This window comes from Peromyscus maniculatus, chromosome X (genome assembly GCF_049852395.1).
Source record: "Peromyscus maniculatus bairdii isolate BWxNUB_F1_BW_parent chromosome X, HU_Pman_BW_mat_3.1, whole genome shotgun sequence".
Taxonomy (NCBI): Eukaryota; Metazoa; Chordata; class Mammalia; order Rodentia; family Cricetidae; genus Peromyscus; species Peromyscus maniculatus.
The window spans coordinates 121,550,110-121,574,919 of NC_134875.1; the positions used below are offsets into that span (position 1 = coordinate 121,550,110).

At 37.4% G+C, this 24,810-nt stretch overlaps 1 protein-coding gene across 5 annotated transcripts in view; it reads left to right on the forward strand.

Annotated features, from left to right (window-relative positions):
* Positions 1-24,810, forward strand: part of Mid1 (midline 1) — a 336,764-nt gene that overhangs the window by 194,168 nt on the left and 117,786 nt on the right. Inside the window, exon 1 of one of the 5 annotated variants that reach the window (XM_015987795.3) lies at positions 23,416-23,555. The exons of the other annotated variants lie outside the window; for them this stretch is intronic. The gene's annotated coding sequence lies outside the window, so the exon portion shown is untranslated. Of the gene's footprint in view, positions 1-23,415; positions 23,556-24,810 lie in introns of those variants that run through there. 5 annotated transcript variants of the gene reach the window in all.

A 24,810-nucleotide genomic window follows, 5' to 3' on the forward strand; every position in this document is an offset into this window, starting at 1 on the left:
CACTCAAGCCCTTGTACATAATGCTTTGATATACCAATTTAACATAGATAAATCAAGAACAAATCTTGGTGTTAGATGAGATTTGGATTTGTTTTGCTTTGTGTTGATAATATATTGGATATTGTAGTTATTTCAAAAACCATATGAGCAACAAAATACTTCAATAGGCTATATCTATATTAGCATAGAGAACTTTGTGGAGAAGTTGACACAATTCCTGGATCTTTCTCTGATTCAATGTAAGTGCTTATCTTCAGATCCACTAATAGGAAAAACAATTTAAAAATATACAAGGAGCTCCAAATCAGTCAAGAAAAAAATGTGATAGTGTCTTCAAGTTTAAATTATGTTTTTTATGATAACAATTATAATACAACCTACAAAATCCAATATTTTTAGTGGGGTAAAATTAATATATTTATATATAACTTATTTTAATATGAGGAATATATTTTCTATTTTAGAATTAAAATAGGATGAAAGTAGTTATTGATTGAAATGCTACAGGTAGTATGTTCTTACTGAAATTAGAATTAAAATGTGTCATATTTACATGTAGAATAAAAATCACCTGTATAAAAATTAAATTATACCTCTTATGATAAAAGTTCATATAATAAATTGCTTTGTTATCTTTTGATGCTTGGGATTGAACTCAGACCTAATGCATGCTAAGCATGTGCTCTACCATTTAGCTACATCCCAAGCCCCGTGGTTGTAAATTGAAATTCTGCTTTTGCTTTTTCATCCTCCCCTCATTTTTTTCCTTTTGGTAACAGAATATTTATTGTTGCAGTGTGCCCAAAAATTCTGACAGTATGTATCATTGATTTACTGCTGTCTGTGGCTGTGCCTGAGAAGTATTCCATGGAGTTGTATTGTAATACGAATCCCCTAGGAATGCTAAACCAATCTAGAATGAAGCATTTCTTTCTTAGAAACAGAGATTTATAAACTGCTTAGAGGTCTTGCTATTTTGAGACGAAGGTGTGCTTTGAAGTGTTCATTTGTTTGTGATCCCAGCCGACTAAACTTAAGTGACAGTTCAATATAGCCAAACCCCTTGAGAGTGTATATATTTAATAAGGAAATTACAAGGAAAAATATACTCAAACACAGGCTGACCTCCACAACAAGATAATACAGTTATGAATTTATTAGTTTCATAGCATGACAAATAATACTCAAAATATCTTGAAAATGCTTTACTCAATTTACAAGCATGAAAAGGCTTTAGTAGAAGAAATTCAATATTCACTAAAGCAAAATAAAACCTCCCTAATTTACAGAATTATACAGAATAATTTTTTTTACAAATTATTTGCCTACATTTAACTGACCCTGCTTGGAGGAACTGGTACAGGTGTTCATCATATAATTTACTTATAATTTTTGACATCCTTCCTCTTCCTTCATTTAAGGTCTGTGTTCTCGTAGCATCATGCACATCCTTTTGCTACAGTCCAGCCTTATGTTGTCTACAAACTAAAAGGCTCATTCATTTTAGAGTTTACAGAAAGGGTTGCTAGAACTTCAAATAAGATACCTATAATTTCCAGTATTGCCTGCCAAGTTGTCTACCATGCCAGGACAGTTACATTCATAGAATATGCCTAATAATGTAACCTTGACCTTCAACTGTGCTGGTCTTTGCCTTCCTTTTTTCTATTAATCATTTGTTCAAGGACTCTTTTAGTCACCACTCAGTATATATGCATTGGATTGGTTACATGACCCTTGCCAACACTCTAATCCATATATGTTCAATCCCTATATATAAAGCAGCTTAATGTACTCTATATAATATGCATACATCCTTGTATGTACTTTACATTACCTCTAGATTACTTGTAATATGGAGTACAATAAAGTGCAAAGACTCGTTTTACTCAAATATTTAGAAAATAATGAGACGTTTTTAAAAGTTGTACATGTTCACTACATATGTAAATTCTTTCAAGTTTTTGCAATCCATTACTGTTTGATTCTGAGGCCGTTGAGCCCAGGAATACAGAGGACTGGTTGTAGAAGATGACCTTTTAGTGTTGCAAAATCTTCCTACAAACCAGTGTTGATTTGCTGAGTTCATATGAACAACTGAGCATTCTCTCCTGAAAAGGCTGCAGCTCAACCTGACAGGCAGAAGAGCCTGTCCATAAGATGCTAGTAGAGAAAAATTTGAAAAGATCCCAGTAGGTTGACAGTTTTGTTCAGTGACTCAATGTTGTAGAAACCTGTAGGAATCTTCCTCAATTTACTTGTCTGTTGAACATAAAGTTTTTAAATGTACTATATTGATTCTTTGGGGGAGGGGAGGCTACCTCTGTGTAGTGGAACATCATCATTCAAACTGTCAAGATTTTCCAGTGCCCTATCCAATGTGAAATTACATCAGAGTTCTTCAAGGTATAACATAAGACACCATGTACAGTATAAGGAAATTCTAAATGTAAATTATAAATGTGTATATCAGAGACTCACTGTTCATTGCTTTTCTCTTAGCAGAAACTTCTAAAAGCTTTCCAAACTGTGTAAGAGTTTTGACAACTTTAACTTTCAACCAAGGGTAGGAAATACAATTTCAAGAAACACAGAGAAGGCCTTCTTAGTTTTAGCTGAAGGCCATGAAATCCTACTAGATTTTAAATTCTGTGTTCTTAATTACTAATGCCAGAGATGGGTTCTTAATATGGCTCCTGAGCTTATTCTAAGAAGCACATACTGTTTTAGAGTTTTAAATGTCAAGTTTTATCATACAACCCCCATATAATGATGGAGCAAGTTTGAAATATATATAATTTAGTGTGTGTGTGTGTGTGTGTGTGTGTGTGTGTGTGTGCACATGTGTGCATATGTACAAGTGCCTGTGAAGGCCAAAGGCATTGATTGGGTCCACTGAAGCTGGGGTTATATATGGTTGTGAATGGCTGACATGGGTTTCTGAAAATGAATTCTAGTCTTCTCTCTGCAAGAACAGCGTATGCTCTTAACTGCTGAGCCAGCTCTTGAGCCTATATGCTACATTTTTTTTTCTAGACAGGGTTTCTCTGTGTAATTTTGGAGTCTGTCCTGGATCTCTCTCTGTAGACAAGGCTGGCCTTGAACTCACAGAGATCTGCCTGGCTCTGCCTCCCAAGTGCTGGGATTAAAGGCGTGTGCCACCACTGCCTGGCTATATGCTACATTTTAAAGAACCTATATTTAGAGCATAATTATCAGTCATATATCTTTAAGCACAGAGAAACTGCTTACAGCCTTTGGCTCACCTGTTTGGTTTTGTTTTTTAAATACGATAATAAGTATCTGGGCACATTAAGAATCTCTAACAGTCACCAATATAGATAAACTGCTACACAAACATTTTAAAAAGTATCTTCTTGCTTATATTAAGACATTACCAAAGCTGAGCATGGTGACACACATCTGTAATCCTGGAACTCAGTAGGCAGAAGGATTCCTAGTTCAGTGCCAGACTATGAGACACTATCTCCAAACAACATATTATAAAAATGTATAATACACATTTAAATAAAAGGGGGCTTGAAGTTGTACAGCTCAGTAGAATGTTTATCTAGCTTGAGTTTAATTCCTAATGCCAAGAAAAGAACAATTAGGCCTCACCTTTTCCACTTTCAAGTTGATGAGGATGAACTGTTTTTGTAGCCATTTTTTAACCCCCAAATCAGTTTCTTATCATCAACCTGTTACAGAATCCATATAATTGGCATTTAAAGGCCTTGAGATGATCTCTTGGGATCTTGTACCATTTGAATTACCATGTAACTACCAGCTCCTTTTGAATGGTCCCCAGGAAGGCTAGCACAATTGGGAATTTTCAGGAGAGCCAGTTCAATGTGGGAGTTTCACATTTGGAATGGGAGACAAAATATGTCCTTAGCTAAATTCCTTGTGCACGTACCCATTACTTTTACCTATGCGTGGCCCTCCTTATTCGACACAGAGCACACACAGTTATTCTTCTGACAGCACACCACATAAAAAGCTAACATGACCTTCTTGGGGCATTTGTCTAGGCTAACTATGCTTAAATGTGTTTGATTTGGAAAGTAAAAAGCAAGTGGAGTAATTTTGAACCTCTATCTTTTTTAAAATTTATTTTTATTGGTCTGTGTGAGGCTGTAGAGTCTCCTAGAACTGGAGTTACAGACAACTATGAGCTGCTATATGGATGCTGGGAACTGAACCCAGGTCCCTTGGAAGAGGAGTTAATGCTCTTAACCACCAAGCCAGGTCTCCAGCTCCAATTTTGAACCTGTTAAGAAGTTATTTTCATATGTAAGACTGAAACTCTGAAAAATTCATACTATGTGTTGGAAAAATAGCTCAGTGTTTCTTGGGCATAAATTGATCCAGTATGTAAATGAAATGGAAGATTATGAAGAGCTTAGACAGGAAACTCTGAGGCATATTTTATTCCCTATCTTGGGCCATATTTGGTATATACACTATAAATATTTGTTAGGTTAAATAGAATCAACAGGTGGTGGCCTATTGATGCCCTAAGTGGCATGCTGAGACTCAGGGCATCCCTCTGCCCAATGTTTGTGGGTTTTTATACAAACATTTTGTAAAGCCTTAAGGAGAGCATGCAATCAATTACTTTTCCAATAATGGCTTCATCAGTTATATAGTTGCAAATTGGGGATTTGTGGAAAGTTTAGAGGTTTTAAAAGAATATTCATCTAAGTGAGCGAAGGCAAACACAAGGGGCCATACAATGCCATTTTTATGAAATGTCCAGAGGAAGCATATTCATGGAGACAGGAAGATTAGTGGTTGCCAGAAGCTGGGGTGAAAAAAGATTGGGGAGCATCTGTTAATGGGGTGATACAAAATTCTGGAGTTAGATTTTGACTGTGGCTACCCCACTCTGTGCATGTACTAAAATCCACTGAATTGCGTGCATGAATTGGATATTTTGACATGTAAATTATGTCTTAATAAAGCTGTTTTTAAAAGATGATGAGCACTCAGAATTTAAAATAAATGAATTGGGGCTTTGTGGTTAAAATATTAAGGACCATTTGTTCAATTGTTTCAAAAATTATAAATGTATTTTATTGAATTATTTGTATGTGTGTGTGGGGGTACATGTTGTGCTTGGAGAGGCACCTGTACCACAGCATACATATAGAAAACACAGGACATCTTGGAGTTGATTCTCTCTTTCCACCTTTATGTGTGTTAAGATCGAACCCAGGTCACCAGTCTTCAGAGTTATCTCATTCTTTCTCAAACAAAGATTTCTAACCCAAATTAAAACACTTTGATTCTGTGCCTCTAGCAAGTAGAATAGTCTCACAAATATAAGGAATGGCAGCCACTTTCTTCTTTCCCATTCCAAATACTTAGTAAATTGTGCAGGTGTATGCAAATGTGAGTGTGGGGGGGATTTTGACAAGAGTAGTGTTCAAAGCAGGATCATGTCATTTCTCAGCTCGGTAGACAAGCCTGGAGCATAACTGAACAAAATACGAAGCTGTTTGCACCATGCTCATGCCACATGAATCGAGGCTGGTGTTCAGTATCCTTGCACACAAAGAGCCAGATAATAAATATTTGGGGCCTTCCAGTCTGTCAGATTCCTAAATTCAACCATAAACTACATAACCACTGTGTTCCCGGAGAAATTTTCTTTATGGACACTGAAATTTTAAGTCTATATAATTTTCTTGAGTCACAAAAATATTAAAATTTCCCTTTTAAAAATGTGGGCCACAGAAAGAAGCAGAGAGTTGGCTTTGGCACAGAGGTTCTCTGTGGGCTAGTTTGCAGACTTCTGCTCTAGGCACTGACTTGGAAAGGCACCTCGCGAATCAGCACATTGTTGTGAAGCATGTGGTATTCCTCAAGCCAGTGTCCAAGGGAAGGCAAGTGCTGCCTTATTTCGAAGGACTGAGCTCTTCAGAGGCCACATATTAACAGTCAACTTTTTAAGGAAATTATGAAAAATCAGTTAATAGGAACTTTTGAAAAGAGTATTCAGAATATAATAATGCTACTTTGTGTGATTTGGGTTTTTTTTTTAATTTTTAAGTCAGGGAAACCATGAATATCTTGAACTTTGTCCATTATGAAGTGTGCCAAGGTTGTGGATTTTAAAGGCATGGGAATTTTTCATTGCTCCTGGCTCCTGCATGTTAACAGCAAAGTTATTCATTAAGTCAACACTTAAAAAAACCTGTCAACAAGGCTTCTTTATACCAACCATATCTGCATTGAATACACCTCTATAGAGGTGATTTTTCCTTCGACTAATGAGTGTATGCATTGTTATTTTAATGACAAATTATTTACAGAAATAGAAAAATTTTTCAAGCAAGCAAGTCTCTTACATCAGGAAGTAAATGACCCAGATTTCAAACAGAGGGAGGCCCAGTAGTTTTTCAGGAGCCATCTTATAAACTCCTGGGTCATCTGTTTAGGGTACCTGAAGACTTTAAGGACAAGGTGTGTACAAGAGGACAGCACAGAGTAAGACCTAGGAATAGTGATGCCAACTCACTTGATTTATTCTTTTGTGAGGTGCTCACCAGCATCTTATCTAACACATACATCTTCAGGACACACTAGCCAGTTTGTTGTACAGCATTCCACAACACGTATTATCTACTGCTTCCACCCACCAAAGGACCTTTTCAAACCTTCTCCACATTCCACCTTTTATGAAATTTAATAACGCTACTATATTGCATATCTTTATATATCTATGCTTTATATAAAAAAGTAAGATTATTTGCCACTAAGAACTATCTTCCACTGATAGTATATACTGTACTGGGTGGATTGCTCACTTTCTTTATCTTTAGCTTATATGGTCTATTTGGTTTGTAAAGTAGCTGCAATACGTCAGTTGTCCTAAAAGGTATTTAAGATTGATTTTGAGAAGTCAGAAAAGTCTTTGAACATGAAAAATCACCCAATATATAATATTTAAACTAACAACTAACAAAGCAAAGTGCAATGTATGATTCCATTTTTGTGGTTGAAATGTAAAAAAAAAAAAAATGACCAGAAGTATCATTCTGTGGAATACTACTTCTTAGTGGTAACCCCCTGTCTAGGTGACCTGCTTTGGGAACTGTGATGAATGAGTACACAGTGCATTCGTGTAAAGCAAAGTACTATTAAAAAGTTAACCATTCTCTGTTTTGCCTTTAACACTTAAGATGAATGGGCAAGCTAAACTCAATCATTCACTTGTAGCAAAAGAACTATTTTACATGGCTCATTCATACCTCGCTTAGATCTCTAGAGGGCAGCCTCAAAGTTTACCTTTCATTCTTAGTGCTGGTTGGATGCACGTATGCTATTTTCTGTAAAAGAAAATACTAAGGAGTATTTCTTCTTTTATAACAAGGTTTTAGTGTTCCCCAGGCCCCTTTAGTTCTATTTACTTTGGATATTTCAACAGTTACTGTAGGGCTCAACTGTGGTGAGTCTTTAAGCCCTCTTTTTAAATTCGTAAACTTTTTTAAGTCTTAGAAAAATGTCAGGATACATTTATTGAGAGGCTTGGGAAGGAGACATTTTGTAGCCCAGTTGGAGTATAGGCTGATTCCATTCTGAGCACCTTGTTCCAATTTATGTCAGGAAGAATCATATATAGGTCAGGGTGGGGAGCAGTTATAATTAATGAGGTAGACACGTGGACTTTTAATATTTCATAAAGTAAAATGGAACTCACATGTGCTTGGAACTGTTGTGTTTTTAAATATTTACATCTATTCTAGTAAACATTAATTATAACTGATATATTTATCTTGTGAACTTGCTAACTGGGAGGTCACAAGCCATTGCTCACTGAGTGGAAGAAATAGATGACAAAGTAGTTATGTAAAAACTGGAGTACTCAGGGGATATCAGTGAATGGACTCATGGAAATAATCCAGTCTTGGGTTTTTCTCCTAAACTTTCTCATGCTTAAAGCACCCTCTTGTTGATATGATCCAGATGTCTGTCCTAAGGGAAAATGAGGAGACCTTTGCATGGGAAATTCCTTAATGGCTCCTGGTGATGAAGAGGTGATTGACCAATGTGTAACTGCTAGTCTTTTAAATTTAGTTTATAAGTAGTAGAGCCTAGAGTCCAAATGTTCTTTATACTCATATACCAAAAGTTCCTAATGTAGGAGGAACATTTTTCATGCCTGTTGAAAATGATTTTAAGAGTTGTGAAAATGATGATTCTAAACTGGGCTGTGCCACATACCAACTATGTGGCCCTGGGAAAAGTCCCTTAAACTCTGAGCCTCATTCTCTCATCTACAGAATGTGACAAATGAGCCTTACCATGTAGGATCTGGGTAGAGATTAGCCAATTTATATAAAATATATAACAAATTTTATGTGCTAAAAATGCTGGCTATGGGTTTATGAAAGAATGTTTCAAAACAAGAAATGCAAAGGAGGATTTATGCATGTTAGACTTATTAATGTACTCCTTGCTTTTTATATAAGTATCTATTCCCAAGTAATTATTTCTTATCAAGGTGCATACACACACACACACACACACACACACGTTATTTGCAGTGTGTAGTAAAAAATAAACGCAGTTACCTTTTCCTTATCTGCAGTACTCCTTCATGCTGCTTTTATTACTAAGACAGAAGAATAAATGAAATGAGGCTACTTGTTCAGATGTTGTAACCCTAGACATTATATGCATCCAGTTAACCTGGAAATCACTGGGATGACAGATGTTAGAGGCCAGTCAACCTTGGGGACTTGGCACCCTGTTTAAGATTACAAAGTATCTTTTGGCTTCTCCAAGTGTTTAGTCTGTAAAAGTCCTTGCAGAGTTCTTAGAAAGGAAAAATGACTAGGCTTTTGGCGTCATTACATTTCTTAGTACAACACTAAGAAAAGAGGCGGGGGGTGGTGGTGGGGGGGAGGAGGCAGCACAGATGCAAAGACACAATGAAGAGGAAGACAAGCCATTCATCTGGTCTTCCAAAGTCTATGCTGAGCTCTGGATTGAAATCTCAAATATAGCTAATGTGGAAGTGCATGCCTTTAATCCCAGCACTTAGAAATAGGAAAAAGGGGGATTGTGAAACTGAGGCCAATTTGAGCAACATAATTAACGAGAACCCCCCCCCAACACACAATGAAATATAAAATCTTAAATATACAATTAATACATGTATCCTTCAAAATATCCTGCAGTTTTGTGCTCAAATCATATTAGTTAATAAAATAAATACACAAATATATTTATATCTTATGATAGAGTTCTAAGTTAGGATGTAACAACTGTACCAGTTTCAAAATAGTCATCATTGAGAAACACCAATATTGCCACTTAATTTGACATCATTGATCTCCCCATAAGTAGACCTTTTGTCAATCTATATGTGAGGTATAGCTAAGCTCTTCACCTTTATTCAGTTTTTTTTTGTTGTTGTTATTTATATACATTGGTATTTTGCCTGCATGAACATCTGTATGAGGGTGTCAGGTACCCTGGAACTTGAGTTACAGACAGTTGTGAATTGCCAAATGGGTGCTGGGAATTGAACCTGGGTCCTCTGGAACAATAGCCAGTGCTCTCAACTTAACCATTGAGCCATCTCTCCAGGCCCCATTCAATTCTTCATAAAAATGTTTATGAAAACTCTACTGTGTGCACAGTCTTTAACAAAACTTCTGACACATAATAGGAACTCAAAAAATGTCTATTGTTGCTTTGGTAATACCTACACCCCCCCAAAAATAAAAAGAAGTCTTGTTTGTGTGTATGTGCACACACGTGTACATGTAAGTGTATAAGAGAGAGAGAGCAAGCAAGTGAGAGTGTGAGAGAGAGACAGAGAATGAGAGAGAGTGGGGGGATCTAAGCTTCAGTCTTACTGGTCTTGTCTTTCTATATACAGTGGAAGTTACTGGGAATTGTAGAGTTGGCAATGATCTTAGTCAACATTTTCAAAGTCATTCCCTATCTTACCCTGGCAGGAATTTCTTCCAAAATAATCTTTACTAAAAGTTAGGAAGCCTTGTATATGTTTAGAGATATCTTTATCTTAGCAATAGTTTAATTCAATATGCTTATAGTGTTTGGTAGCTCAAGCTACCATAGGGTAGATTTCTGTGGGAAATTGCAATGGGGTCCCAAGGTAGACTAGTTTGAACTGTACTGTGTAAAAGAGGACATCTGGGGCTATTCAGCTGTCATTATATTCCACCAGGAAACCTAAACACTAGCATTTTCTCAATAAGAAATATTTTATGCTGGGCTGTGGTGGCACATGCTTTTAATCTCAGCACTTGGAAGGCAGAGCCAGGCGGATCTTCAAGTTTGAGGCCAGCCTGGTCTACAGAATGAGTTCCAGGACATCCACGGCTACTCAGAGAAACCTACATCTAAAAACAAAACAAAACAAAAAAAGAATATATTATGTAAAGTGTGTATATATATATACTCTTTAAATGTATATTTAAAGATAATATATTTCAGTATTAGTCTTTAATTTGTGCTAACAAAACTGGTTAGAAGTACTATATTAAAATATTATATTAAGAACTTAACATTAGTTAGAGAAGGAAATTTTACTAATTTCCTTTAATATACAAACATTGAAAAGCTTAATTAACCTTCCTCTTAATTTTATCAATAAATGAGCCTTTCATTAATTATAATTTCGGTGATACTTTTCTGAGACATTTGTGAAATATAAAGACAAAGGTGATTGATTGTATGATGAATGTGAAACTGGGTATGGAAACAGTTATACATTCAAGCTAGTCTCTGAAATCTCTCTTTATGGTGAAATGAAAAGAAATATATTGATGACCTAAAAGGAAAAATAAGATTTGGAATTACCTAAGAACCTTTAATTGAAACCAAGCACTTGATGTGAAGTTGCATGAGTAAAAGTGGGTGGACTCAAGCATTTTAGACACATTTCAGTGAAGATTAAAAACAGGTTATGTATTTGAGGTTCAGTTAACCAGAAAATCAAATTAACCAGAACTCTTAGGTTTCCAGAGAATTTCAGCCAAATGAAGAGTCACTGTGCTTTTCTTGTTATCTTAATTCCCAAATAGAAAGTAATTCTATCTTCTGACCTATTTCTTGAAGGGTGTGTATTATCAAAGTCGTTGCCTTGAGTGACCAGAGCAGGAGTGTCTTTTAATTTGGATATTAGGGATTACTACATAAATACACATATGGAGTGCTTGTGAGAGAGAACACATATACACAAGAGAGACTGTGTTTGCAGATGAGGCATTTAAAGATGTCCCAGTCAGTGCTCTCAGAATGATATAACTTCCATTTTCCTCCCCCCAGTATCTTTCCCCTTAAAATTTTCGATCAGAATTACAAGCATTTTTTTTTTTTTTTAGAAATGGAACAGTGCTTTCTTTCTATGTAGGTTACTAAAGGATTGCACAGAAGGAAGTGTACCACAATCCATGGGATAAATAACGTCTATGTAAAAGAACAATGTCTTCACAGAGACAACAAGGAAGTGAGCTGAAAAAGCTTCAAAGTAGCACAGAAAGAAGCCAGATGCTCTTGCTTTCTCTCTCCCCCTCTCTCTCCTTCCTTCTTTTCTTTCTTTTTCTCCTTCCTTCCTCCCTCCTCCCTCCCTCTCTCTCTTTCTCTTTCTTTCTTTCTTTCTTTCTTTCTTTCTTTCTTTCTTTCTTTCTTTCTTTCTTTCTTTCTTTCTTTCTCTCTTTCTTCTGTCATTAAGCAGGAAAATTTTCTCTATTAAGGGAAAACTCATCTTGATTTTCATTTGACAATTTTGAAGGACTTCTTTTTAATGGATACACACACACACACACACACACACACACACACACACACACACACACACGATTTTTATTCAGGCAAATGATCATTTGTGCTATTGTAAGCAAGATTCTGCTGATGAGAATGTGAAGTCTCAATGTTAAAAAAGAAAAGGAGTCCCCAAGTCTCAGCTCTAAAGGATCTTGGAATTTCCCCACTACCCTAAAGACCCTCATTACCATATCCATCATATTGTTGTAGGGTCTGGTGTTTTGTTTTGTTTTCTTTTGATAGCCTACAATCCAAGAAAGGCTGTGTAGCACAGTGGCTAACTAGGGTTTTGTGAGAGCAGGGTAGAGCCAAGGGGAGAAAATAGAGGTTTTGGAGTTCATCACCCCAGGGGGCTAATGTGCATAAAGCGACTGCTCCAAAGGACCTGAGTTTAATCCTCAGAGCTGCCACTCAGGATCAGGATGAAGAAGCACCCATGCAAAGAATTGCTTCTGGATGCTGATAGTCAGGGGGCGGGAAGCGGGACCTGAGTGCCCCTCTTTGGACTACTGATGTTTTGGCAGTTTCTGTTGTTGGGGGAGGTTAACTGGCTGTGGCTCAAGCACAACAAAGCTCCCTTCAGGGAAGTCACCCGCATTCCTACCAGTATCTCCTGCCCTTTGCCCAGCACCCCAGGAGTAAGTAATTTCTCAGTCTGTTTTCCAAGAAAGAAAATGACTAAAGTTGCAAAACTAAATATTTGCATCCATTTAAAATTGAGAGTATCTTGGAGGAATTTGGAGTAGAATGTATAGATTGAGACTGTTGGCAGAACTATTTGGATCTGTGCCTTGAATCAAGTGTCCCTGTTGACTTAAAGAATGACAAGCTAAAGCAGCTGCTTAATAAGAGATAACTGATCAAGTTTTACCACAAAGATGATAAATCAGGCATTAAAATTGTTTTTTCACAATGTAAGGCTATTGTGTCATATTTTCTTCAGCTAACATTCACGTTTGTTAATGATAAATATAGCTCCACCATAGTACAGCTTAGCACCTTGAAAGTTCACTGTTCTTAAAGCCAGACAATTTTGTAAATGCATTTTTGAGTCACAGATTACGTCTCAAGTACTAAGTCCTTTCAATTTCCCCTTTCTTTTATTTAAAGAGCCACACTCTTATCAAGCTTGATTGAGTGAAAGGATAAAGTGTGTGTGATAAAATACACATGTAAATTGAATCTCCATAAAAGGATAAAATGCTTAAAACAAAGGGTTTTCCTTTAAGTCCTAAACAATCGATTAAATAAAATGTAAAACAAAAATAACAACACAAAACCCATAGATTAAGTGCCTGAGATCATACCTTTGGGTATAAATTCCAAGTTAGTGCCTTATATTTATGCTGTACAAATAATACTTATATATAATTCTTAAACATAAAACAAGGAAATATTCTGATAATACCAGTAAAAACAGTCTGCCACAGGATATGTTTTAAAAGTCATTAGGATCCTCCTGACTGTTACAGAATTTATACTCATAGATTACAATTATTTTGTAGTGCTTGGGATAGAAGCCAGGAATTCTCATCGAACTACATGCCCAGACCTATGATGTTTTTAAAGAATGTTTTTTTTTGCACAAGTATTGCATCTCCCCCTCCAAAAAAGAAAAAAAAAACAGTTTGAGAGTTTGAGTCTTGGCTTTTAGTCCAAAAACCTCTTTGTATTGGGACTAATTCACTCTCAGAAGACTGCTTGTTTTAAAAGGCACCATATCCTGTCCTAAACCTTATCACTGGAGCTGGGGAGATGGCTCAGTGGGGAAAATGCTTGCCTTGAGAGCATGAGGATGGCAGAACCCACATCAAAGCCAGCAAGTGGGGTAGCCACCTGGAATTCCAGCACTTAAGAGGCAGAGCCAGAAGGCTCCTGGGACAATGTAGCCTGGCTAACTAATGTAGCTGATTGGTGAACTAGAGTTCATTGAGAGACCCTGCCACAATAACCAAAGTATAGAGCAATCTAGGAAGACAACTGACATCAGCCTCTGGCTTACACATGCACATACATGTACACACACATATGTGTATCCACATACAGGTGAACATATATGTATACATGTATGCATACCACACACATTTACACATACACAAAAAAAGAATCGTGTCATTTACTTCAGTGTGGAAGAGGAGCAGAGTGTTTCCCAACCTTCCCAAGTATTCTGTGGGCCTATGCTGTTGATGCAATGGCAATTCTTTTTTCTCTCTTAATGAATGTCTTTGCGATCTTATTCCTTCTGGTTGATTCTTACTAAAATGTCTCAAAACCCATGATCCAAGCTTGGTTTCAATTTTGCCTAACTAGCAAGGGCATTTATTTGATGATGCTATTTGTTGCCACTGTCAATCAGATACTAATAGAACCTGCCAGACAACAGGACCTTCCAGTTGTAACACATCTTTAACATTCACCAATCTTGAGGCTCTGGACAAAGATACTCATTTCCTCTAGCACTCTCCCAACTCCCTGCATTTCCCTTCCCTATAACTGTAACTGCGTGGGCATTCAATTTTGAGTTAACATCCTAAGATCAAGCACACATCTAGCTAATTCTGAGTACTACATGATGTGGTCTGAATGTGTTCACAAAATTCACAGGCTAAAAATTTAATTCCCAATGTAACAGTGTTGCAAGGTATTCAGGTGTTCAAAGGGGCCTGGCAACAGTGAGCTTGGTCTTTTGTGTTCTCCTGTCTAAAGACACATCATTCCTGTCCTCTGGAAGACATAGGATTCAAGGAGCAATCTTGACAACAGAGCTAGGGTCTTCCATTGCACGTCTTGATCTTGGACTCCCCAGCTTATACTTCAGAACTGTGAAAAGTACATTGCTGTTCTTTATACCATGGCCAGTCACTCCCTTTGCTATAACAAGACAAACTAGCCCAGGACATGGTACTTTCTGCTTTCTTGGCCCACAGAATCTCTGGGTCATCCTATCAAATCATATTGCAGAGATAAATCAGGAGGTAACTGTTTTCAAATAACTCATCATCTTACCTTTTCAAACAATAAATTGTAAAGGCTGGACTTTAGTGCCCTTTAGAAAGAAATTTATGGTTGATATCTGAAGCTAAACATTTAATAATCGAAGAGATGAAATTGTATCTCTCTGCCTAAATGCTGTAAAGTTTAATACTAAAATTAAAATATGTCTATAGTCATACCACCTTGAATGTGTCTGACCAAATCTAAAATTATGATGTTTTTGCTTGTTTATTGACAGGGGAAACCAGAATGTCAAGAAAGACTTCCCAGATATGAGTTGAAATACCCCTTTTGCTAAAAATAGTCTGCGTACACCTGTCAACTTGGTTTTATGCTATCCCTTTAACTCTTTTCATTTTATATATGAGTCTTTAAAATAATTCCTTTCCCCAGCCATTTGTTTTCTGTTTACTCCATTAAAATCTCAGTTAGAGAACTAACTAAGAGCAGGCCTTTGTTCTCATATTTACCACTACTTTGCTAGTGGCTAGAGCTGCTCCTGGCAGGTGGCAAGCCAAAAAAAAAAAAAAAAAAAAAAGGAAAATCCCCAACAAAAACCAATACTAACCCCTGTGGTGTGTGACTTTTATCTGCCTTTTTATTCCAAAATAAGTAATCTTACAATTAAAAATGTTTAGTTTGGCCGGGCGGTGGTGGCGCACGCCTTTAATCCCAGCACTTGGGAGGCAGAGCCAGGCGGATCTCTGTGAGTTCGAGGCCAGCCTGGGCTACCAAGTGAGTCCCAGGAAAGGCGCAAAGCTACACAGAGAAACTCTGTCTCGAAAAACCAAAAAAAAAAATGTTTAGTTAAAAGTTCAGCCTACTCTCCCACACATTTATGTGTGGTATACGTGTGTAGTTATATGTACCCATACACATGCATGTAGAAGCCAGAGGAAGTCTTAGGTGTCTTCCTCTATCAGATTCAACCTTATTTGTTGAAACTGAGTTTCTTACTGAACCTGAAACTTGCTGTTTCAGCTAAGCTGGCTGACCACTGAGCTCCAAGGATCTGTTTGCCTCCAACAGAAAACATGGGCTGACAAACATTTTTGGCCAAATGTAGCTCTTATGTGAATGCTAGGAATTTGAACTCATATCTTCTCTTCATAGCCCTCTTTCCTATCCTCTTCAAACTACTTCGGTACAAAGTGGAGAGCTGATGTTTCAGGCCAGGTACAGGCTTATTTGAGACCATGATGGACTTTTTTTCTAGCAGCTTTTGATTATCTGGGCAAAATCTATGAGTAGGACTTTCTTGATCTATGGTAGTTTTCCTGTGGTTGCAACTTATTATAAAGGGTGGTGTGATGGTGAGGCTGATGCTGGTGGTAAAAACCTCATTGCTTCCTTGTAAACTTGTTTTACCTCTGGACTTCCTTGACTTACCGGTCATTCAATGCCAGGTGAGAGTCTGCCTCCTTGTAACTGCTAGAAAGCCCATTGAGAAATAGACCTGATTTCTATTTGCTACTGTGAGTCAGACCCACAGATGGGGAACAGGAACTGTGTGTTGATCAGTAAGTTTCCACAGATTGCTCACATTTTTGTAGCTCTTGGGAGTGGGGTAATTGTCTTTACCGTAGACTATTTTTAAGGATGTCTGTATAGCAAAAAGTCTCACAGACTAGAGATAGTTATCTTCCTCTAAGGCCAGGGAGGTACTTACAACCCACTTTAAAAGATTCAGATTTCTTAAGCATTGGGTTGCTGAGCTGTGGTGTATCCCACTATGTGTACCAGGTACACTAGATGAGACTTGGGGGACAAAGTGAAACAAGACTATGAAGGATACACCATTTGTGCTTTGAAAACTGCTTTTTATCTCTAATTTAAGACTCTCATGCTTTCTGTCAGCATCCATGTAACCTGCATGTTGACAGATTAACTTACAAACAGAAAAAAATCTGATAGTTCTCAGTTCTCACAAGGCTCATGTATAATATCCATGCCAGGATTTTCTGAAATCCTGAAATGTAATGGCCCTAGTATAATAATTCTCAACCTTTGGGTCATGACCCCCTCTAGGGGTTGAATTATACTTTCACAGGTGTAGCTGGAGTTTTCTCCAGCCCTGCCTGGCCCACGGTCAGGACAAATCTCTCTCACCTGCCAGTCCCGCAGCTGCTTAGACCCAACCAAGTAAACACACAGAGACTTATATTACTTATAAACTGTATGGCCGTGGCAGGCTTCTTGTTATCTAGTTCTTATATCTTAAATCAACCCGTTTCTATTAATCTATAAGTTGCCACGCAGCTCGTGGCTTACCAGTGTCTTAACATCTTCTCATGGCAGTGGCTGGCAGCGGCTCTCTGCCTCAGCCTTCCACTTCCCAGAATTCTCCTCTCTCCTTGTCCTGCCTATACTTCCTGCCTGGCTACTGGACAATCAGTGTTTTATTTATTAACCAGTCAGAGCAACACTTTTAACATACAGAACATCCCACAGCACACAGGGATCACCCAAGACCACTGGAAAACACAGATATTTACATTAAATTCATAACAGTAGCAAAATTATAGCAAAGAAAATAATTTTATGGTTGAGGGTCACCACAACATGAGGAACTGTATTAAAGGGTCATAGCATTAGGAAGATTGAGAACCACTGCTTTGGTAGATGATACACAGAGAGCAAGGTGACTTTGAGTGGGAAGCAGAGAATAAAACCTCAGGATTTTTATAGGAGACACAGTGATAATAACCACAGAGTTCTACTGAAGTATAGGAAGCATACAAGATTGTCTACATAAAAAGTATCATAAAATAGTTGTTCTTGTGAAGAACAGAAATGTTAGTTTAGAGGCTGGAGAGATCTTAAGAACACTTGCTGCTTTTCCAGAGGACTGGAATTTCAGTCCCAGAATCCACATCTGACAGTTCACACTTGCCTGTAACTCCAGTTGCAGAGGGATCCAACACCTGCATCTAGCCTCCTTAAACTACCCTTCTCCCTATGGCATAAACACACGATAAACAAATGAATAAATAAGTTATTTTAAAGAAGAAATATTACATCCCTCACATAAGATATTTCATGAACATTATAAAATAACTAAATGAATTGATATCCTTCCTGCTTCCCAAAATAGCTTGAAAGGGTTTCTAAGAGAATAAATACAGATAGTGAAATTAGTGAAGAGGTAATTCAGGACAAGAGGGGGAAAAGGACAAGAAAATGACAGTTTTTCTTGGCACTTTTGAAATCTGGCCGCACTTGATCCTCAAGGGACTGTGAGATTTCTCTCATCCTCATTTTACAAAGACAGAAACTGTGTAGAAGATATGGAGAGTGTCTGTGAGTATGAGAGACATAGAGTATCACGTCCTTATCTGCCATGGCAAGGAAATGTCAGAGGCCAGGCTTGAACTTAGCATTATCTATTTTCCTATGCATCCTTTTGCATGGTATCACATTGATGGGATTGGCTCAAAAGTACACTAAGAGCACTTGGGCCCTCTAAGTTCAAGGTTTAGCCCCAAGTTTTCTGACAACACAACAGAGACAAAGCAGTTTCTCAGCCATCTAAAATAGAAAGGACAGTGAGAGAAAGAAACAAGGAGAATCTAGATGGAAATTCCTAATGCTGTACAAAATATATTACTTACTTTTAGAACCCATTTATCTTAGAGACTGCAGTGATAATAATAACGAATAATATCTTAAGTTCAATAAGCTAGATGAACTTTCATTATGCCTTATTAAATGAGTCATCACATTGACAGCTTTTGGAGAATTTGCACCACTTTGATTTGACAAAACCAATAATACTGTATTAGTAACTTTGATTGTTTCTTAATAAGGTGCTCATTACATGGTTTCCCTGGGAATACTAAAAGGGTATGTTTAAAGTTTAAGTTAGGGGGCTGAGGAGACAGTTCAGTTGTCAAAGTCCTTGCTGGGTAAGCATGGCGACCTGAGTTTGGATCCCCAGAAACCATGTCAAAAGACATCTATAATCCCAGTGCTGGGGAGGCAAAGCCAAGTGGACCCTTGGAGGTGAATGGCCACCAGTCTAGCTGAACCAGTAAGCTCTTTGTCCGGTGGGAGACAGTTACTTGAGAGAGAGAGAGAGAGAGAGAGAGAGAGAGAGAGAGAGAGAGAGAGAGAGAGAGAGAGAGAGAGAGAGAAACAGTTGAAGAAGATATCTAACATTAACCTCTCTTCTCCACATGCACTTACACACATGTGCATATATTCATATGCTCATGAACACATACTCTAATGTGCGCGCGCGCGCACACACACACACACACACACACACATATACAGAACATACTGTGAAGAGACAGTCTTGCTTTTTTTTTTCCTTTTCGCAAAAAAAAAAAAATAATAAATCAATTTCTGTAACTCAGCTATTTGGTAAAGCTAGCACTTTATTTTATATAGGATAAAACATAGATCTAGAAATTTGGGGAAGTAGAATATGTTTTCAAAGGAGGGAGATTTGATGAGATTTGGAAGCAGTTTTAATTTTATGATACGTTTTATTGCATGTCTATGTGTGTCTTTTAATGGTAACCCATTTTTATTGCCCCAGATGTAAGCATCTATGCTTCCCTGAAAAACTGCAGTTGATCTGTTGCCATTCCAATGTGGCAAAAGTGTCTTTGCTGGAATTTCTCGGAGAAGCTTCTCTCTTGCCTTTGTTCTGTACAGACAGTCCTGATACTGTTCTTAATATCCTGTTTTCATTCGTCAGAGCTGTTGTTCTTTTCATTGCCATGTTCCCATCGTTCCCAGTCTTTCATGTGGTGCTTTACAATAACAATTGAGAACAAAAGAATCACTCCTTTTGGTTGCCTTTAAAAATGGAGGGGGGCAGTGGGAGGGGGAACTCTATCCTTTGACTGTAGGGCTTCAGTGATCACAGGAAATGTTCATAATAGTTAACCAGGAGTTTTGGATGAAGGTTAGTTTTCTTTATTTTTTTTTTAAGATAACAAAGTAACTTCAGGACATTGGAAGTACAAGGATTTTGTGTGTGGCTAACTTTGAAGTTGAGGGGGTAAAGTGGTTTTCTTCTTTTTTATAATTCCTGTGTGTGTGTGTGTGTGTGTGTGTGTGTGTGTGTGTGTGTGTGTGTGTTCATATGATGGGGGTGGGCACTCAAGTGATGGTCAGGAGACAACTTCCAGGAGTCAGCTCTCTCTTTCTACCATATAGATGCTAGGGATCAAACTCAAGTCGTCAGACTTGGCAAGTACTCCTACTGGCTGAGCCATCTTACCTGCCCAGAAAAGCAATATTTTTTTTTGTGTGTATGACAGGCATTTTCATAGTAGATAGTTTCCCCATCTGCCCATACAATAGGAATCCATTACTCTGTAGTCCTCATTATCTGCGTGAGCATGACAAGAGGATTTGTTTTTGCTGTTGAACAACTTTAAGCTTTCCAGTGTTCAGAGAACAATCTGAACATTTAGAGGATAACTGGGAACAAATGGGTCTCCTAAAGGAGTACTATTTAGGCAAAGTAAAAAAAAATGTCCTAAAATAGTTAAGAGTTTTCCAGAATTCAATCTACCTGCAAATATCTGGTTCAAGTGTCTTCAAGAGAATAGATCTCTCATACCATCTTACTAATTTCAAACTAACCTTTGATAGATTGAACCAGGAGATATTTTTGGATAAATAATCATTACCTACAGGTTTCTATCTTTGCACAGAATAAAGAGTGTTTCTGTAATGTAGTGGGGACAAACAAACTAAGGGACTTCTAGAGAATGACTGCTCTTAACAAGTTCAAGTAATTTTCAAAAGGTGCTTTTGTATATGTCTCTGTGTATGAATGCATGTATACACATATACAAATACTGATTCATATATATATATATATATATATATATATATATATATATATGATTTTATAGACTTAGATTTCTATGGAGGTATATATAAATGCCTACCCAAGTATAGTTATACATGAAAAATTACTCAAGGAAGGCATCACTATAAGCTTTTCATCTGTGGGTGGGTTTAAAGAAATCAGTAGCTTCAGTTTCTGCCACCACCATGATATGGGTCCAGTCACCCGAAGATCCAATCTTAGACCTTCTGCTAAGAGACAAGTTGAGATATATCCTTCTTGTTGTTTTTCTTTTTGTAGCCTAGCACTGTTGTCAGACCCAAATTCTTGTATGATAGCCAGAAAAGCCTAGAGCAGGAAACATCAATCATTTTTAATATAATATAAAATATAATCCATTTGCCTTTAAAACTGAATTAGTTTAGCCAGGACTGGTGACAGTCAGCTATGATCCTAGTGCTTAGAGACTGAGGGATTGAGATCATAAATTCCACACTAGCCTTGACTACAAAACAAGACTAGGTTTCTTTGTTTGTTTTTAAAGGAAAAGAGGAAGAAAATAACGAGGATGCTTTGTTTCTTAGAATGATCTATGATATATAAAACATGAGATATTTGAGATTCTCTGATTGTTAGAAATCTCAACTGAATTTATGAACTTGAAAAGATTATAAAATGCTTTATTGCTGTTTATCATTGTTTTTTCATGGGTGGAGTAAACATTTTGTTTCCTGATATTTTTACTTGAGCTATTAAGGCTGATTTTCCCACCACAGTGCCAGAATATAGACAAGTTAAAGCCACCTCATAAATATTAACAACTTTAATGTTATGTTCACAAAAGCTTTTTAAAAATCTTAGATGAAAAGTTATTGAACTTTCTATTTGATAATAAACGTGTATCTTTGGCGAATCACATGAACATCTTAAGGAAATCATCTCTATTTTAAAACTGAGAAATGCCTGTATTGTTAATAGGTAAATAAAATTACGATTTGAAAAAATGTAAACCCAGAACATCTAACGGTGCATTTTTATGTCCTATGAAGTGTGTTCTGGTTTACCATGAAGTGTTGTGTTATAAAAACAGGTGCTGCAAACTTACACTGTACAATCAGAGTAAGCTCCCTGCTTCTCTTTTATCTTGCATGATCCTTCTATACCTTTGGTGGAGCCCAACTGTCTACAGAATAAATCGAATCGTGCAGAATTGTTTTTCACACTTTCCTGGTGAAGTACTTTAGTTGCAGTTTCTTGTCTTGTATACTGATAAGCCACATCCTTCAAATAACTGCAGTGCAGGACAAATTTTCTTTTTGCTCTTAGAAAATCTACTTCCCTTTCTTTAGATAGTCACATTTTAAATGATTACTTTCCATTCTCAGAGCGCCCTTTTCTTGCCATTCTGGAAACCAATTCTGGCTAGTGAAATCCAGTTTGGGGACAAATTACAGACTTTTTGTAGTCTGAATATATATATATATATATGTATATATATATATACATGTGTATATATATACATATATATGGTATTAGATTTTTTTATAGTATAATATTAGATGCATACAGAATCAACCTTCTGTGAGTTCTACATTCATAGATTCAGCACAGTTCAGATGTAAAACATGTGAAAAATGTTTTGTCTATACTGAGCATGTACAGACTGTTCTTGCCACTTTTTCCCAAATAATTCGCCATAGCATTGTGTTAGGTATTATAAGTAATTTGAGGTGATTTTAAATATGTGAGAGAAGCCGGGCGTTGGTGGCGCACGCCTTTAATCCCAGCACTCGGGAGGCAGAGCCAGGCGGATCTCTGTGAGTTCGAGGCCAGCCTGGGCTACCAAGTGAGCTCCAGGAAAGGCGCAAAGCTACACAGAGAAACCCTGTCTCGAAAAACCAAAAAAAAAAAAAAAAATATGTGAGAGGATGTGTATATATGAAAACAACATGCCATTTTGTATAAGAAACTTGAGCATCCATGGGTATTTCTGTCTTTAGTGGGGGTGCTCTGAAACCACTCCATGGAAACCCAGAGAAGACTATTTACACATAGGATACTTTTTCGGTGCTTATGTGTGTGTATGTATGATGGATGTGTATAATTTATACAGATGTGTGCATGTATAGTTGCATATCTATATACATATGTGTGTGTGTAGCTCATGCACTTGTATATTTTTAGTTGTATGTTAAGATAATTCATTGTATAATGTAAAGGTCTTTTAGGAAGAAAACATGAATAGCTTACTGTATTTGTACAAGAGATTGTTCCTCCTAATATAAGCTGAAAACTAACTTTGTTCAGAAATTAAATTTGAATTGTGAGACTAAAGAAACAAAATAATGAGCATATTATTTTTAAAACAAACTAACCTTCAGAGCATAATGAAACAATGTGCTCAGTCGTATGTTAAAGTCAGTTTCTGACCCCCAAGCTGGGAAGGATAGTTCCTGATAGCAGCATGGAGAGCTGATGTTCTTTCTGCCTCTGGCTTCAGACATCATCCATCCAGTCATCTGAGCCACTGCTGGTCCCTGTAAGCAGGGAGAGTGCCGATCTCAGTGCCAAGTCCTCATGCTTCTGGGCAGGCAGTGAGTGTTAGCCTGACCTGAGCTGCCTTTTCATTTTATTTTAGCTGAACACTGACTGGGCTAGGGGACAGGGAAGTCACAGTGGGGGCCATGGAAAAGGCAGTTGATTCTTCAACTCAGGCAACCCTGGCGGAGTGGATGAGGTGGAGCTGGCCTTCCTGGAATTGTTGGACCGATTTTCCTGTTGTGTTTCACTGTCGACTCTCTCACAGACACACACAGGACTGCTCCAGCTCTGCCTGCCACCCACCACCTGGTCTCAGTGGCCTGTCTATCATTTTGTGGAACTCCATCCTCTACCTACAGCGATGTTTCTTCAAAAAGAACTAGTGTGCAGTCCGTTGGTGGGTATTCAAGGGGATCTGTTTGTCAGAACCTTGAGTGGTGCTCAAAGAACTCTTAAGTACCAGTGTACGAGTTTCTGTTTTCAGCCTGTTGACCAGGCTTCTAGGAATGCATTGCATGATTGAGGCTTTCTAGGGGCTTTCTTTACTGTTAAGACAGTGAGACAGGGATTGCTCTTTTTCACTGCCATGAGTCTCTTTTGCTTGCCTGTATGTGGAGATGAACTTCCAGGAGTATTTAAGCATTCTGTTAAGTAAATTTGGAAGACTGGGTTTCAATTAAAATAACCAGACTGTGTGACCCAGCTCCCATTTCCCCTTAATTTTGATCATTAAAACCTTCATATCCCCACAGACATCTGCCATGCTTCCAAATGATTCTTTTCAGGAATGTTCATTCATTATTAATCAGGTTGCATGGTCAGGCAAGTGTGTGATTATTTTAAAGAATGTCCTAGAGATCCAATTACTAAAAGTGCATGCGTTACAGGCAGATGGGGATGTACAGAAAAAGGGCTGCTTAATAGTTTGATTGGACTTGCATGAATTCCATCAGGTGAGTGTTTGGTGACATTGTCTTCCCTAGTTCTCATGTCAGGCAAAGTTTCGATTGCAACTTGATTTATTCTAAATAAAACACACAAGAAATTATAAATTGTCCAAAATGTAATAATTGATTGTTTGAAAACTCAAGACTAGCATCTTGGTGCTTATCTGCTTGTCATTTTTGCTTTAGTCAGTCCAGTCCCCCTGGACCTCTCCAGTTTGTTTGGCAGGAATTCATACTTGTCTGTTACCAATTAGATGAATTTGGATGTGCTGACACTTGAAGGTTACATGTAGTGATATTGTAATTGTAGAGTAATGTTCATTACTTGTAAAATGTTACTGGATCACCCTTTTCCCACAGGTTCCTACTCAATGCACTATTTATATTGAAAAATCTATTTTGTCTGTGTATTGTTCTCTGTCAAAACAAAAGTGTGAAATTGTTGAATATTGTAGGTCCCGTTCCCAGTCTTGCAAAATGGCTTTAAATCCAGTGAATCTCCTCTCTTTCCAACAAACCCTATTTTATTGTCCCTTTTTGGCTCCCCTGAGAGAGTAATAATCACTAAAGTAGTTTTTAAGTAGTATGTTGATTTGGTGGCTTTTATAACTGAACATTAAATACTGAGCTACATAGTTGAATATGCAGATGTTGCATGCTTGTACTATGTCATTTAAAATTTGTATATGTAGTGAATTTACCTTG